General features: G+C 42.7%; 1 long non-coding RNA gene and 1 pseudogene across 1 annotated transcript; one reads left to right on the top strand and one right to left on the bottom strand.

The window, feature by feature from the left end:
* Positions 1–10,128: 10,128 nt before the first annotated feature.
* LOC127123600 (65-kDa microtubule-associated protein 1-like) lies at positions 10,129–12,753 on the top strand (annotated as a pseudogene).
* A 249-nt stretch (positions 12,754–13,002) lies between these two features.
* LOC127120118 (uncharacterized) lies at positions 13,003–13,679 on the bottom strand. Its single transcript, XR_007803109.1, has 3 exons — positions 13,385–13,679; positions 13,204–13,289; positions 13,003–13,095 (listed from the first exon to the last, which is right to left on the bottom strand). It is a non-coding gene; the product is annotated as an uncharacterized LOC127120118 (long non-coding RNA).
* Positions 13,680–17,158: the final 3,479 nt, after the last annotated feature.

The raw sequence follows: 17,158 nt of genomic DNA, 5'->3' as shown, positions 1-17,158 counted from the left end.
TAGGTCTTGGGTTCGACCCTAGTGTAACTCATTTACTATTTTTATTTTATTTCTTTAAATCTCCTTTTATACTTTATTCTCATTTTTCCGACATTTGTTAATTTCATTATTTATTTTAATGTTAAATATCGATTTTTTTTAATTTATGGATTTGACAATTTTCTTGTTATTTATCCATGATTATTTTATCGATATATTAATAGTATTTCGCCGCGTTTCGATTAATCGCATATGACATTTCAATTGTTGTCAATATGTGCAAACCGGCTTTGAGCACATTATTTAGGTTTTGTGTGTCCCTCAATTTCCATCCGTGCAAATCCCGATTTATCTTTTTAAGTGTCTTGTAAATATAACTTGTTGTGTTATTTTCACATAGCTTACTCTTGGGCTTCCTTACAATGAGACATGTCCCTTGCACTTACACTCATACATTGTTTAATGCTTCATTATTTCATTCTTCGATCATTTGATTTGATTATATACTTGTTTATATCTTAATTATTTGATTAACTGTGGCCTACTTGTATGGTGTATGAGGCATGTATTATTATTGTTTGTTTGCCATGACAACCCCCATTCATAACAAATGTACCCCTCTCCCATGAAATGTATAAAATTTACTCTTTCATTCTTTATTCACCTGTTAATACAAGAATTAAAATGAACATTCGATAACCATTTCAAAACAAGATCAAAACCTCGATCCAACGTCGAGTAATCATTTTTCAAAACCTAACAGAACCAGCACGTATTCATCCACCCTTTTGTAAGTCGATTGCTTTATGCATCGCCATCAACCTTGTAAGTCGATTGCTTTATGCATCGCCATTAACCTTGTAAGTCGATTGCTTCTTGCATCGCCATCAACCTTGTAAGTCGATTGCTTCTTGCATCGCCATCTACCCTTATCCCCAACACTTCTCCTTGCTCCATTCGTCGATTCTTGTTCCGATTAGGTAGCACCCATTAGATAGAACCCTTTGTATGATAACATAGGTAGTTTTCCCATATCCTTTTGTATGATAACATAGGTAGAATTCCCATATTCTTTGCATGCTAACATTAGGTAGATATTCCCATTTGTAAATCCTAAACACTTAAGTACACATTGCATGACAACTTTAGGGCAGAGCTTCCCCATTTCTTTTAGACCTTTCCGAGCGTCTCTGATCTTGTGGCATGTAGTCCGTTCTATTGCAAAGAGGTAACTGCCTAAGACTCGATTCAGCGAGCTGCGACACCTACTGCTAGGACGTGAACACATTGCCGACTCTCCTTTGACACAACTGGTGTCCTCCTTTTCTAAGTCCATATTCAGATGGCAACCCCTATGAAGGGGAACTACATCGCCCTGATCCTTGTTCCAGACGAGGTATGTAGGCAGGTGGTCGTGCGAGACCACTCCGGGCACCTTTCTTTTTTCTTTTTGTGTGTGCTTGACAGTTATAGGCTCGAGTTCCCGACTCCCTATTAACTTGTTTGGTTGTTGTGTGCTTGGAAGCTGATATAAGTCCATCAAGTGGCATTCGGGTTCCAGTGTGGTTTTGTTGGGTTCGGATGCTGATGTAAGTCCAGTGATTGGCAGTCGGGCTCCACGTTTGCCCCCTTTGTGTTTGTTGGGTTCGGATGCTGATGTAAGTCCAGTGATTGGCAGTCGGGCTCCACGTTTGCCCCTTTGTGTGTGTTTGGTTCGGATGCTGATGTAAGTCCAGTGATTGGCAGTCGGGCTCCACGTTTGCCCCTTTGTGTGTGTTTGGTTCGGATGCTGATGTAAGTCCAGTGATTGGCAGTCGGGCTCCACGTTTGCCCCTTTTGTGTGTGTTTGGTTCGGATGCTGATGTAAGTCCAGTGATTGGCAGTCAGGCTCCACGTTTGCCTTTGCCTGTGTTTGTTTGTGTGCGTGTAGCCGAACTACGGCAACTCTGATTCTCATGTTCAGATGAGATACGTAGGCACAAGATGCGATGTCTTGCCGAGTTTGACTAACGACTAACAACTAATCCTTGTTTGCTTTTGCCCTTGTTGCGATCCTTTCTCTCGCCCTCGTTGCGATCGAGACCTTTCCTTTTCTCTTGCCCTAGTCACAATCGAGACCTTTGTTCCCGTAGTTAGCTTGAACTACGTTTTGCTCTGATTCTCATTCCCGATGAGATACGTAGGCATAAGACACGTTGTCTTAGCGAGCACACATCCCTTTCACCCATAGGTACCCGAGCTACGAAGACTCTGATTCTCATTCCAGATGAGATACGTATGCAGTGGATGCGATATCTATGCGAGTCATTTTTCTCTTGACCCTTTTAATAAATAGTACATTAGATAAACACACACCCTTTAGACAAGAAACAACAAGAGTGGATCCCGTAGAGTACTACGGATGCGTAGGGGTGCTAATACCTTCCCTTCGCATAATCGACTCCCGAACCCAAGATTTGGTTGCGAGACCTTGTCTTTTCCTTTCCTTTCTCCAGGTTTACTTCGAGCGTTTCCTTTCCCTCCTTTGGGATAAATAACGCACGGTGGCGACTCTTCTGTCATTTTCTTTCTCGCCGGTTGTTTTTTTCGCAGACCGTATTTTTCGGGTTGCGACAGCTGGCGACTCTGCTGGGGACCTGGTTTCCCTAAGCGAGTCCCTCCTAGCTTTTGTAGGTTTCTTGTTTGTTGGGTGTTTATTCTTTTGTACAGTTATTTATTTTCCGCATTTACCTGCTTTATCTTATTGCATTCATGTACATATGTTTGTTGTATCTGTGGGTTCCGTGGGTTGTTTGTTTGTTGAGGGGGGATGTTCTATGAGAGATAAGCCCACTACCCAGGCTTGAGCATACACATAAGTGTTAGAGTGGATAGTCATGAGGCTTGCGTGGCATGTTGCTACGTTAAGTCGTTCATGAGACCCACATTCCAGACGAGGTTTCTGTTGGATATATTTTGTCCTATGGGTGTTCCATAATGACAGATATTCCTTTAGAAATCGTCGACTCTGGTGACCATTTCCCGAGAACTCAGTCGAGGCCTCTCCTCCGAGACGTGATTATGTTAGCTCTGGTGGGCGCATTCTCGCTGCTCAATCCGAGGACCCCGAGACTGGGAACTTGCTTTAGGATGTCCTGTTGAGAGGAGTCAGTGGAGGTCTTTTATCCCGAAATAATGCCAAACCTTCAGTGGTAAACGTATTATTCTCGACTGAAGGGCTGAAGCTGACAAACTTCTGTTCTTAGAACCTACCTGTGAGGGGAGGGTTTGATCTCTACAGATACGGTTTCTGCCAGTGGTGCTGTGATGGTGACTTTGGTTCAGCCAAATTTATGGACGTTTATTTCTGGGACGCCGGAGTTCTGTCCATGGTTTATCAGCGGGGTCCGTTTATTTCGGATCCCTGGGCTGAATCTGTGGGTGCTCACTCAGATGGTGACTCAGTTCTCCAGACATGGGTTCAGATGCCAGTTGATCAGATTGACTTTGGGTTTCAGATGGTTGTGATCAGAGTTCAAGCCGAAGCTTCGGATCCTGTGTGCCGAGATGCACAACCTGCCAGTCTTGGCTCCATCCTTTGCATCATAGCATGTTTATTTTCCAAAAAAATAATAATGCATGAAAAAAGTTAACTCGCATGTGCATATCCTTTTCAGGATCATTCATGATAAAATAGCATCCGCATCATATGCATATCATGCACATATCATCCTTGCATTGCAGACATGCTTGGGAGAGACTTCTCACTCTGGGTTTTGACTGAGACGGGATTGTTGATCATCGTCCGCACCGCAACCAGATTGAATCATCAGAGGAGTATGGATCAAGTCCAAGCTGAGTTGGCTGAGATGAGGGCAAACATGGCCCAGTTCATGACCATGATGCAAGGAGTTGTTTAGGGGCAAGAGGAGCTGCGTGCCTTAGCCCAGAGACAGGAAGCTGTGATTCTGCCGCCCAGTCGTGCTTCACCAGAGAGGGTCCCTGTCAATTATCAAATTACTGTTGTCACTATTCCCGTCAACAACTATGCCGTGGGTGAAGATTTGAGGGGTATTATAATCAGTGGACAACCCCTTGCTACAAAGACTGTTAATGTCAGAGCAACCCTTGCTCCGGTTCGCCATCCTGGCTCTTCAAATCCTTCAAGTTCTAAAAAGCCATCCTCTGGGGCACCCAGAAGGGGAGAGGGTGAAACAAACGTTGTGCACCGTCGGAGGAGCGTGAACAAAGGACAGCATCGGCAAGTTGCTGCTATGACTATTCCAGCCACTCAAACTCAACAACAATAGAGAAGACCAACTCAGCAATATCAGCATCAACAACATCGTCCTCAGCAGCAGACTTACCGGCCTCCCAATGGTAATCAAGCCAGTACGAGTAATGAGAGGAAGAAGATCATTTTTGATCCGATCCCTATGTCCTATGCAGAGCTGTATCCCTCTTTGATAGAGCGGAACTTGATTACTCCCAGAGACCCGCCGGCTATACCCGTCAACCCTCGGTGGTGGTATAGGCCTGAACAGCATTGTGTGTATCATTCGGGTGCTCCTGGTCATGATGTGGATAGTTGTTTCCAGCTAAAGATGAAGGTTCAAGACCTTGTGAGGTCAGGGATTCCGAGCTTTGAAGACTTAGGTCCCCGTGTTAATCAAGCTTGAAGACGGCAAGTCCCGGGTTGGTGATGGTTATTCTTCTGAGGTCTTCAACGAAGAGGTTTGTTCAAAAGCAGAAGTTGCTGATGCAAAGGATACTGACAGTTGTTATCCCTGGTGGGATCTATCGCAATTGGGTCACTGTGCGCGTTCCTACAGTTGTTCAGAAGTCAGAGTAATAATCACTTTGTTTAAAAACCCTTCTCCCATGCCAAAAGGAGAAGTGATGACATTGTTGGCAACATTTTGTGCAATGATATTTTCATTCAAATAAATGCATGTTAAACATTTGTTTTTTCCAATTGTTTTCCTTTTTCACTTTTTACATGAAATTGGTGATCATAAAAAACCCTAAAAACAGGAATAAAAACAATCTTTTCATCTGCATAACGATTGTCTTGTTTGATTTCCAAAAAGCTTTTCATATCAAAATCATTATGCAGGTTGTTTCTTAAACCCATTGAACACAATGATCTGACGTCATCTCCCAATTGTGAATTCCCTGTATTCGAAGCGGAAGAAGATGATGTTGAAGGGATTCCTGACGAGATTTCCCGACTTCTTGAGCAAGAAAAGAAGATCACTCAGCTGTATCTCGAGAATCAGCAGAACATCCAACTGGGGCATAAAAGAAAAAGAAAAAAGAAAATACAAAGAAAGAAGAGGGTGCAAAATCAAAAGAAATCAGAATCAAAAGAAAGAAAGAAAGAAACAAAAGAAAAAATAGCACCCTCAAAGTCCCAAGTTGACTGATGCTGAATTCGATCGAAAAGAAGAGATTAACTGCCATGTGTCATGGTCAGTTATATCAGCGGAGAGTGACGAAAGCACGCTATAAGAAGGTCAAGCCTCGTGTGTTCCGAGGGACCCTGTGCTCAAGAAAGTCTTGTCTTTCGTACCCGATTCCAGGGGCAAGTGAACCCTAAGCTATGAACGCCCATAGGTTGTCAAGAGAGTCTTTTCAGGCGGTGCTCTGAGACTTACAGCAATGGATGAAGAAGTTCACTCGTCCTGTGAATTCCCGATGCAGTCAAGAAATACTTCGCAAAAAAAAACAAAAAAAAAACAAAAAGCTCGCTAAGTCGAACACCCCAAAGGGCAACTTAGGCAAAAAGGAGCGTCTCGGTGGATTGAAAACCCGAAAGGGCGATCCAGGCAAAAGTTAGAGACATTGAAAAAAAAAGAATTCGCATCCCGCTAGATTGAGCACCTCACACTGGGGCAATCTAGGCAAAAATTAGGGATTTGGCAAGTAACTGCATCTTGACAAGACTGTGTTCTATATCTGTCATCCGTCAGGAATCCTCGATGCGTCGTCGACTGAAGCTCTGAATACATCGAAATTCAGAATGGTAGAGTAAGGGTCATTATGTTCAATGTAGCCCTCTCCAATATATATCACCGATTTCAAACTTGTACAGATCTATGGAGTCTCGCCCTTTGCAGACTACCATTCCATCACATCAATTTGAGCTTTTATCCAATTATTTGCACTCTTATTTGTTTCAACTCAACAAACGTTTTGCATGTTTTAATTGATAAAGTATCATTGTTTTTCAAAATAAATAAATTTTTCAAAATTGTTCTCAAACTAAGTGAATATTCACAATGATGGAAGGATACTTAGGAGACCCACAGTGCTCTCCCAAGGGCGGTATGATTACCAACAGGTAAGACAATTGTTCGTATCTCGAGCATGACTGTATCTTTTCCCTGTAGAACCTCTCATGGTTTCTCCTCAGCGAGATTGCCCAGTGTAGTGTTGGTTGAAGTTGTTCATCTTCATGTCCCCGGCAGTGCAGTTTTTTTCTTCCAAGTCCCTATTAGCACCTATAGTGGGGCATCCCCAGTAGAGTGATGTTTGAGCCCTATTGTGGGGCATCCCTAGCAAGTTTGCTGTTTGGACGCTTTTTGTGGGGCAGTCCTAGGCAGAGCATTTATTGAAGACTTCAACTTTCCTCTCTCCAGCAGAGCAGTCTTCCTCCCTCCCCCAGCATGGGTGCTATTCTTGGAAGATTCAGTGTTTGGTGGATTGACATCCAGTACTCCATCATGTCCTCAGGTAGATCCCCAGCGGAGTTGTTGGCATGATGAGCTTTACCGGTGCCTATCTATCCTTATCAGAGATCTGGTTGCTTCATGGTATCTCTGATCTCCAGCACGAGTGGTCATGGCGCGTCCGCCTGTATGCTGAGCTCTGTTCTCCGGTTGTGACCGACGATCCCTCCGGAAGCCTCTGGTGGCCTTCCTCCCCTGCAGGATGGTGTTGCTCCCTGATATCCCAGTCTCCAGTAGATTTTCTCGTCTCTCTGGTGACTTTGGTTTTCCCTCCGGAAGAGTGGTACCGGATGGTTGATTCCCGGACCTGTGTGTTGAGCACGTCTGTTTGTCAGCATTCATCATACATTTTTAGGTATCATGCATACATGCATAATCATTAGCATTCAGATACTCATGGTGCAGCTGTTGCCGTGTATCTGTTGAGGGTTGTCTCCTGCTATTTGTTGATACAGATCTCTCCAGTAGATCCTCCCTAACAGATTTGAGATCAGTGTCTCCTCAGCGAGCCTGAAGGTTACTGCCTTCCCAGTAGGGTTTGTGTTGATGGTTTTCCCTCAGTGAGATCCCCAAGCGGATCGGGTTTGAGAAAATCATCCCCAGTAGAGATAAGAATGGGTTGCCTCCCCTAGCAGGGTAATCTCCAAGCAGTTCGGGTTCGATGGAATGCATCCCCAGCAAGGTTTGTCTTTCCCCAGCAGGATGGAAGTTGACATGGTTATAAGATCCTCAGCACAGTTCCTGGAGTTCCCCGGTGTTGTCTCTGGAGGAGACGTGTGTTTATGCATTCATCATTTAGATAAGCATAGCATATTGCATCATTAGTGCATAGCATTTCCATGATCATGGGGCATTGTGTAAAACAAAAAAACTCATGCATCAACATTGCAAACATGTCCATTAGCCCTAGACCGTGGTGACCAGCCGAGATTGAGTTGTTGGAAAGAGTTTAGCTTCGCGCCATTGGATCGGCTTCAGAATTGGGTTCATCAGCATGGTTGAGAGGTTGGTGCTTTCCCAACAAGTGACTCCTTAGTTGAGTGGGTATCCCCAGCAGTGTTACTCCCCGAAGTCGGCATCATTTTGCAAGCTTGGTTCAATTCCCCTAGCATAAGTGGGTGTGTCTGATCTCTCCATGTAGAGTTTACCCCTTAAGCAGAAAGTGTCTACCATTTCCTTCTGCGCTCCCCACCGAGATACATCCTCGTGGATGACGGTTGCTTCCGTTCCCTCCATAATGGGATGGGTTTTCCCTATTGAGTTCTTTCCTCATTAGGATGAGTCTTGATTCAGTTTGCCTTCTTGGATCGATCCTAAATTGGCTTCTTGTTCGCTGTCTCTTGTACTTCTCTGGGGCATAAATGAATGGTTGCTCACTAACCGGCACTCATTCATCTCATCCTCAGCGGAATTTTTGGCTTCTACCTACAAACCGGTAGTTGTAAGTCCTATCTTTGTGGTTTTCTACCTATTAACTAGTAGCTGTAAAATCCCACTTTCATCCCCTAGCAAAGTTAACCCTTTGTGCTCATCCTGGTCGAGGACTGGTTACTTTTCTGTGGTTTTCTGCCTACAAACCGGTAGATGTAATCCCCTCTTTGTGGTATTGATAGTCTTGTCCCCTTTGGATACTTGCCTTGATCAAGCAGTATTGTCCCCATTGGGTCTTCCCCTTCTTCTTGGATACTTGCTCCGAGTAAGCAACTTTATCCTCTTTTGATTGGTCATCTTTTGCATACCTAGTCTGGTACCCCGTTGCCTTTCTTTTCGGTCGTTTATCCATTTAACAACGTACAACCCGGTTATGGATAATCTTCCATGCGAGTGTATTATCTACGTTTTGACGGCTATAAATAATATATCTCATGCACTCTTTGGTCAATCTTTCGATTGTTATCCCCAACTTGCATCTTTGGCACGCGTGCCGGCTCACGTATCACTGTTTTGTTATCTTCGCCGATGCTGATAGACATGAAGTTTTCCCGGTATCCAGACCGAAGTGGCATTCAGGCCAGTTTCCGATTTCCAGATCGAAGAAGTTCTCAACCATCAGGACGAAGAACTTGTGGCATTCAGGCCAGTTCCCGGTATCCATACCGAAGTGGAATTCAGGCCAGTTTCCGATTTCCAGATCGAAGAAGTTCTCAACAATCAGGACGAAGAACTTGTGGTGTTCAGACCAGTTCCCGGTATCCAGACCGAAGTGACATTCAGGCCAGTTTCCGATTTCCAGATCGAAGAAGTTCTCAACAATCAGGACGAAGAACTTGTGGTGTTCAGACCAGTTTTCCCGGTATCCAGACCGAAGTGGCGTCCAGGCCAGTTCCCGGTATCCAGACCGAAGTGGCATTCAGGCCAGTTTTCCCGGTATCCAGACCGAAGTGGCATTCAGGCCAGTTTCCGATTTCCAGATCAAAGAAGTTCTCAACAGTCAGGACGAAGAACTTGTGGTGTTCAGACCAGTTTTCCCGGTATCCAGACCGAAGTGGCGTCCAGGCCAGTTCCCGGTATCCAGACCGAAGTGGCATTCCAGGCCAGTTCCCGGTATCCAGACCGAAGTGGCATTCAGGCCAGTTTCCGATTTCCAGATCGAAGAAGTTCTCAACAATCAGGACGAAGAATTTGTGGTATTCAGGCCAGTTTTCCCGGTATCCAGACCGAAGTGGCATTCAGGCCAGAGTTCCCGGTATCCAGACCGAAGTGGCATTCAAGCCAGTTTTTTTTCGATATCCAGACCGAAGTGGCATTCAGGCCAGAGTTCCCGGTATCCAGACCGAAGTGGCATTCAAGCCAGTTTTTTTTTTTCGATATCCAGACCGAAGTGGTGTTCAGACCAGATTCCCGGTGATCAGACCAACATTGATACTCTCATATTCCGATGCTTAGTGTTCAGACTAATGTGCGGCGTTCAGGCCATGAGTATTCCTGTGTTACCATTTATTTTGGTATCCAGGTCAACTTGCTGTTTCGGTACTCAGGCCGATTTTCACCATACCAGATGGATTCTTCTTTCGAGATTGTTTCTTTGACGATGCTGACAGGCATTGTTTCATAGGGATTCATGATCAAAATCCGGGTCTTCTTAGTATTTAACCATCTCCCACTATGATCATATGAAGAACGTCCTGCTTCATTACTCTCTAGTTGAAGACGCTTAAATAGGGGCAACTGTCATACCCCGATTTTGACTCTAAATTTTTTCCCATCAAATGAGTCATTTGCATTTTCTCTTCATGACCACTTCACGTCTAATGATTTCTACGAAGTCATTCATCTAGAAAAAACATGGAAAAATTTGAAGAAGCCAGAAGGGTATTCTCAAATGTCATTCACAAAAACCATGCCACATATATTTCCATGATAACCGTGTTTGCAAAAATGGTAGAGTCATTGAGGCACAACAGTTGTTTGATAGAACGTCTCACAAAAACATTATTTCATGGAACAACATGATTGGTGGGCATCTTCACAACAACACGGTTGAACAAGCCAATAAGTTGTTTGAATTAATGTTTTAAAAAGGCAATTTGTTCGTGGGCTTCGATAAGTACTTGCTATATGCACCAAGGGAAGCCTGAAAAGGCTAGAAAGTTGTTTGAGTTGGTTCCTGAAAACTGCTTGTTTCCCTTGATGAAAGTGTAGTTCTTGTACAAGCTATTGCAGATGCTGCACATAGGAGCAATCCTAATACTATTGTGCTATGCCATGGGGGCCCAATTTCTGGTCCAGAAGAGGCAGAATTTATAATAAAGAGAACCAAAGGAGTCCATGGTTTTTATGGGGCTTCAAGCATGGAAAGACTACCAGTGGAACAGGCTATCACAAATGCAGTCAAACAATACAAGTCAATCTCTATCCATTGAGGTTCAATATATATGTGTGTACTTTAATCATGTCATGTTCTGTACGCTACATTGATAATAATGTCTGCTTGTATCTGTTAGATACCTAGGATTAAGTGATACAAATTTTGGAAATAATGATGCAAATACTGCTAGTTTTAGGTTGGTAAAGCCAGAGCCAATCGTTGATAACTAAAAAAAAGAATTGGAAAGTAGTTAATGCTGCTCCTGTTAGATTCATTGGACGGTGTTGCTGTCAAACAAGAATTTATTCAACATTCAATTATCAAGCCATCTAATTCAACTGTTAGTAATTCAAAGTTGTTTGATTCTACAGTCAAGAAAGATCAAAAACAATAAAGAGTACTGCTACAACTCAGTTGAGTAAAGTGTTGCCACAAATATCATAAGTTCTTCTACTTCCATGACAGGGTCAACCGGAAGTTTGTAGTAGCGCAGGAGTTAATGTTGAGAAAGCATGTGAGAAAGTTTCGTCAAATCTTGAGCATGTGCCTCTGTTGACAAAAGGGTTTGCTGCATACAAGTTCCGCAGGTTTTGTTGCCGTTGTAGGGCTGCTACATACAACACTGCAAGCTCTGATATAAACCCTACCATCACCATGTCCAACGACTTTTTGTTCGCCGGCTTTCGTTTTGACAGAAAGAAATTCGGCGCAGATACTGCCAGGTTTCAGAAAAAATGCCGATACTAGTTTGGCGAAGATTCAGAGTGTGACAAAAGATGAAGAAATCAAGAAAACAAGTAGAACCTGCAACAAACAACAAAGTTAGCAGCAGACACAATGTTCACAAGCTGACTTCAATTTGGAACCAATAGCATGGAAGCTCATTAAATTAACCTTCAGTTCCAATCTTGACAGTATGTTAGCAGTGGCTTATCATCCCTTTTCTGCAACTCAAACCGACAATGCATTGGATGCTACTGAATGCCTTGCTCGTGAAACCGAACTTCCAACCATCCAACGAATTTCACCAAAGTTACAACCTGTGACCTGCAAGACAAACAATTATTCAAAAAAAGAACCAACCATCATTAGCTTAACTCCACATGCCAAACAAATTAACCAACCCAAACCTGCAAAAACACATGTAACCACTTCACAGTTTAATTTATAACCATGGGAACAAAAGGAAGAAAGAATAAAGGATTTCTCAGATGTACAATCACAGATCCAAAGAATATGTGGAGAGATAACCGGGAGCCTGAACCATAATGATGTACCTGCAGTTGATGAGTCTGACCTGTCCTTGAAGAAGTTTGAGGAATATCAATCTGAGCTTCATGAACTGCAAAAGGAAAAGAGTGACAGATTGCAAAAGGTTTTTGAATTGGTGAGTACTGTGCATGATCTTTGTGCTGTCCTTGGTATGGACTTCTTCAGTACTGTAACTGAGGTTCATCCTAGCCTGAATGATTCGACTGGCGTTCAATCCAAAGTATAAGCAATGACACTCTAGCTAGGCTCGCTAACACAGTCTTAACGCTGAAAGAAGATAAAAAGCAGAGGCTGCACAAGCTCCAAGAATTAGCTTCTCAGTTAATTGATCTTTGGAATCTAATGGATACTCCTCAAGAGGAAAGGAAACTGTTTGACCATGTTACCTGTAATATCTCAGCTTCTGTTGATGAAGTTACTATTCCTGGTTCCCTTGCCCTGGATCTAATTGAGCAGGTTGAAGTGGAAGTTGAGAGACTCGACCAGCTTAAAGCAAGCAGGATGAAGGAAATTGCTTTCAAGAAACAATCAGAACTCGAAGAGATATTTGCCCATGCTCATATAGAAATAGACTCAGATGTTGCAAGAGAGAAGATCTTGGCATTGATTGATTCTGGAGACATTGAACCAACTGAATTACTGGCTGACATGGACAATCAAATAGCAAAAGCGAAAGAAGAAGCTTTAAGCCAAAAAGATATATTGGACAAGGTTGAGAAATGGATGTCAGCATGTGAAGAAGAGAGCTGGCTTGAGGACTATAATCGGGACGAGAACAGGTATAATGCGAGCAGAGGTGCACACTTAAACCTCAAACGAGCAGAGAAAGCTCGGATATTGGTAAATAAAATTCCTGCTTTGGTTGAGACATTGGTTGCTAAAACACGTGCATGGGAAGAGACTCATGATATTTCATTCATATGTGATGGTGTTCCTCTTCTAGCCGTGTTAGATGAATTTACCATTCATAACATCAACTCATAAGCCTAACCTGCAATGTGTCAAGCAATGCCAAAACCATGTCAAAACCAACACCCTATTCAACAATCCACAACAATCTAGTATGGTTCATACAGTTGAAAACTTACAATCATCAGCCAACAAACAACCATGCTTACAACCTGCAACCGTAACACACTTCAAAAGCATCAAAGTAGTCCTGCAGTAATACAACAACACACCAAAATCAAGTCCAATTGACTGATCAGAAATTAACAGCAATACAAGATCATTGCTCCTGCCTCTAATTTAGTTGGCTCAAGAAATAACAGATTTTGGAATGGGACAAGGTGAAAACCAAATCTCTTCATGTCTTCGTCGTTTTTACTGCAGTAAAAAAAAAACACAAAAGCAATTGCAAGTCAGTTGAAAATTCAAGAGTTCCCAATTTGGCATCCAGACAAAAAACGAAGAGAAGGCATGAGTGCAGTTTACCGGTTCTGATTTAGCATCAAGTAAGGCCAATCCTGACTGAGCACATCAAAAGGGATTTGGCAGAGACCTCTTTTGATCTCAAAACCCTAAAATGCGTGGAAGATAAATAGAGGGAAAAAGGAATCAGAGAGGATCGGCCGAAAAACCCTAAAAGAAAATTGAAGCGAAACAGAGTAAAAACCTTAGAAACTGCATTTTCGTAGAGAATACCAGGGCTTCATTTTGACGCCGCTCTGAAGAATCCTAGTGATACCCAAGCAGACGATCCAGAGTGCGCCGGAGATGAGTCGACGGACGAAGGAGCATTTGCGAGAAGGATCCAAGCGTGACATTTCCAATCGCCGTTGATCTCGTTGTGACAAGTAAGTCCTTTCTCGTACGACCTCTGTCGGCATCATTCTTTTTGCGTGTGCTTTTGGGGTTTACTGTTTTTCATTCTCAAGCTAGAAAGTTTTTATTGTTCCCTGAGAATAGGTTCTTTGAGGGAAAGAGACGGATATGATTTGTTCGTTTATTTCTCCTTCAGATATTTCACTTTAACTAGTTTTAATGCATTTTAAACTCAATTGTAAAGGTTACCGTGCCACTTCAAAGTGTTTGTTGGCCTTCCTCTGCAGCAGCTTTTCATTAAATGCTATCAGCTAGCATTAATAATTGGCCGACCCTCGTCATCTGTGCCCGACAGCCATGCGGCTAGGGTTTACATGTTGGTCTCTTCTGGTTTGTTTCCATGATTGGGCCAGTCTTGGAAGTGGGTGTTCGTTGACCCGATCCCGAACGGCCCATGATGAAGCCTTTTTGTTTTTTTTCTCATTGTTTGATTTTCATTTCCTTTTTATACTTTATTTGGCTGTAGTTTAACAGTTTGTGGCTCTTGGCCAGATGGGAAGTGAAGCCTGTTTGCTCCTTCCCTTGTTGCGGGTTCGATACCTGCACGTGGCAAGTTTGGTTTTAATTTATTTTTCATTTCTTTATTTGCTGGCTTATCACTAGGTCTTGGGTTCGACCCTAGTGTAACTCATTTACTATTTTTATTTTATTTCTTTAAATCTCCTTTTATACTTTATTCTCATTTTTCCGACATTTGTTAATTTCATTATTTATTTTAATGTTAAATATCGATTTTTTTTTAATTTATGGATTTGACAATTTTCTTGTTATTTATCCATGATTATTTTTATCGATATATTAATAGTATTTCGCCGCGTTTCGATTAATCGCATATGACATTTCAATTGTTGTCAATATGTGCAAACCGGCTTTGAGCACATTATTTAGGTTTTGTGTGTCCCTCAATTTCCATCCGTGCAAATCCCGATTTATCTTTTTAAGTGTCTTGTAAATATAACTTGTTGTGTTATTTTCACATAGCTTACTCTTGGGCTTCCTTACAATGAGACATGTCCCTTGCACTTACACTCATACATTGTTTAATGCTTCATTATTTCATTCTTCGATCATTTGATTTGATTATATACTTGTTTATATCTTAATTATTTGATTAACTGTGGCCTACTTGTATGGTGTATGAGGCATGTATTATTATTGTTTGTTTGCCATGACAACCCCCATTCATAACAAATGTACCCCTCTCCCATGAAATGTATAAAATTTACTCTTTCATTCTTTATTCACCTGTTAATACAAGAATTAAAATGAACATTCGATAACCATTTCAAAACAAGATCAAAACCTCGATCCAACGTCGAGTAATCATTTTTCAAAACCTAACAGAACCAACACGTATTCATCCACCCTTTTGTAAGTCGATTGCTTTATGCATCGCCATCAACCTTGTAAGTCGATTGCTTTATGCATCGCCATCAACCTTGTAAGTCGATTGCTTCTTGCATCGCCATCAACCTTGTAAGTCGATTGCTTCTTGCATCGCCATCTACCCTTATCCCCAACACTTCTCCTTGCTCCATTCGTCGATTCTTGTTCCGATTAGGTAGCACCCATTAGATAGAACCCTTTGTATGATAACATAGGTAGTTTTCCCATATCCTTTTGTATGATAACATAGGTAGAATTCCCATATTCTTTGCATGCTAACATTAGGTAGATATTCCCATTTGTAAATCTTAAACACTTAAGTACACATTGCATGACAACTTTAGGGCAGAGCTTCCCCATTTCTTTTAGACCTTTCCGAGCGTCTCTGATCTTGTGGCATGTAGTCCGTTCTATTGCAAAGAGGTAACTGCCTAAGACTCGATTCAGCGAGCTGCGACACCTACTGCTAGGACGTGAACACATTGCCGACTCTCCTTTGACACAACTGGTGTCCTCCTTTTCTAAGTCCATATTCAGATGGCAACCCCTATGAAGGGGAACTACATCGCCCTGATCCTTGTTCCAGACGAGGTATGTAGGCAGGTGGTCGTGCGAGACCACTCCGGGCACCTTTCTTTTTTCTTTTTGTGTGTGCTTGACAGTTATAGGCTCGAGTTCCCGACTCCCTATTAACTTGTTTGGTTGTTGTGTGCTTGGAAGCTGATATAAGTCCATCAAGTGGCATTCGGGTTCCAGTGTGGTTTTATTGGGTTCGGATGCTGATGTAAGTCCAGTGATTGGCAGTCGGGCTCCACGTTTGCCCCCTTTGTGTTTGTTGGGTTCGGATGCTGATGTAAGTCCAGTGATTGGCAGTCGGGCTCCACGTTTGCCCCTTTGTGTGTGTTTGGTTCGGATGCTGATGTAAGTCCAGTGATTGGCAGTCGGGCTCCACGTTTGCCCCTTTGTGTGTGTTTGGTTCGGATGCTGATGTAAGTCCAGTGATTGGCAGTCGGGCTCCACGTTTGCCCCTTTTGTGTGTGTTTGGTTCGGATGCTGATGTAAGTCCAGTGATTGGCAGTCAGGCTCCACGTTTGCCTTTGCCTGTGTTTGTTTGTGTGCGTGTAGCCGAACTACGGCAACTCTGATTCTCATGTTCAGATGAGATACGTAGGCACAAGATGCGATGTCTTGCCGAGTTTGACTAACGACTAACAACTAATCCTTGTTTGCTTTTGCCCTTGTTGCGATCCTTTCTCTCGCCCTCGTTGCGATCGAGACCTTTCCTTTTCTCTTGCCCTAGTCGCAATCGAGACCTTTGTTCCCGTAGTTAGCTTGAACTACGTTTTGCTCTGATTCTCATTCCCGATGAGATACGTAGGCATAAGACACGTTGTCTTAGCGAGCACACATCCCTTTCACCCATAGGTACCCGAGCTACGAAGACTCTGATTCTCATTCCAGATGAGATACGTATGCAGTGGATGCGATATCTATGCGAGTCATTTTTCTCTTGACCCTTTTAATAAATAGTACATTAGATAAACACACACCCTTTAGACAAGAAACAACAAGAGTGGATCCCGTAGAGTACTACGGATGCGTAGGGGTGCTAATACCTTCCCTTCGCATAATCGACTCCCGAACCCAAGATTTGGTTGCGAGACCTTGTCTTTTCCTTTCCTTTCTCCAGGTTTACTTCGAGCGTTTCCTTTCCCTCCTTTGGGATAAATAACGCACGGTGGCGACTCTTCTGTCATTTTCTTTCTCGCCGGTTGTTTTTTTCGCAGACCGTATTTTTCGGGTTGCGACAAGAGTGAATCGAAATATTTTCCATAATGCCTCGGGAGCACAAATCCATCTTGCATCAACATATTGCTGAACTTCATCCATGTATGATCCTTTATGAACCTCCATAGCCACACGATCAGGGCCCTTGTACACATATTTGTATAGATACTTGATACTTTTAATGCTACTGCATTTCTCTACATTGATGTGACAATCATACTTTAACAGTAACCAAGGGTTATAAGGAACCACCCATCTATTATCGACAGACCTATCTCTACCTAACGATGCAGACTCATCAAACTTTCTCCTATACTCGGGATATGAGTCAGTGCCTTGACGTGTTTCATCCAAGAATTGTTTGGGATACTTTTTTTTTCAATGTCCGTCT

This window comes from Lathyrus oleraceus, chromosome 2 (assembly GCF_024323335.1).
Source record: "Lathyrus oleraceus cultivar Zhongwan6 chromosome 2, CAAS_Psat_ZW6_1.0, whole genome shotgun sequence".
In the NCBI taxonomy this organism is placed as follows: domain Eukaryota; kingdom Viridiplantae; phylum Streptophyta; class Magnoliopsida; order Fabales; family Fabaceae; genus Lathyrus; species Lathyrus oleraceus.
Note: the sequence above shows the minus strand (reverse complement) of the source record. Positions and strands in the feature narration are given on the sequence as shown.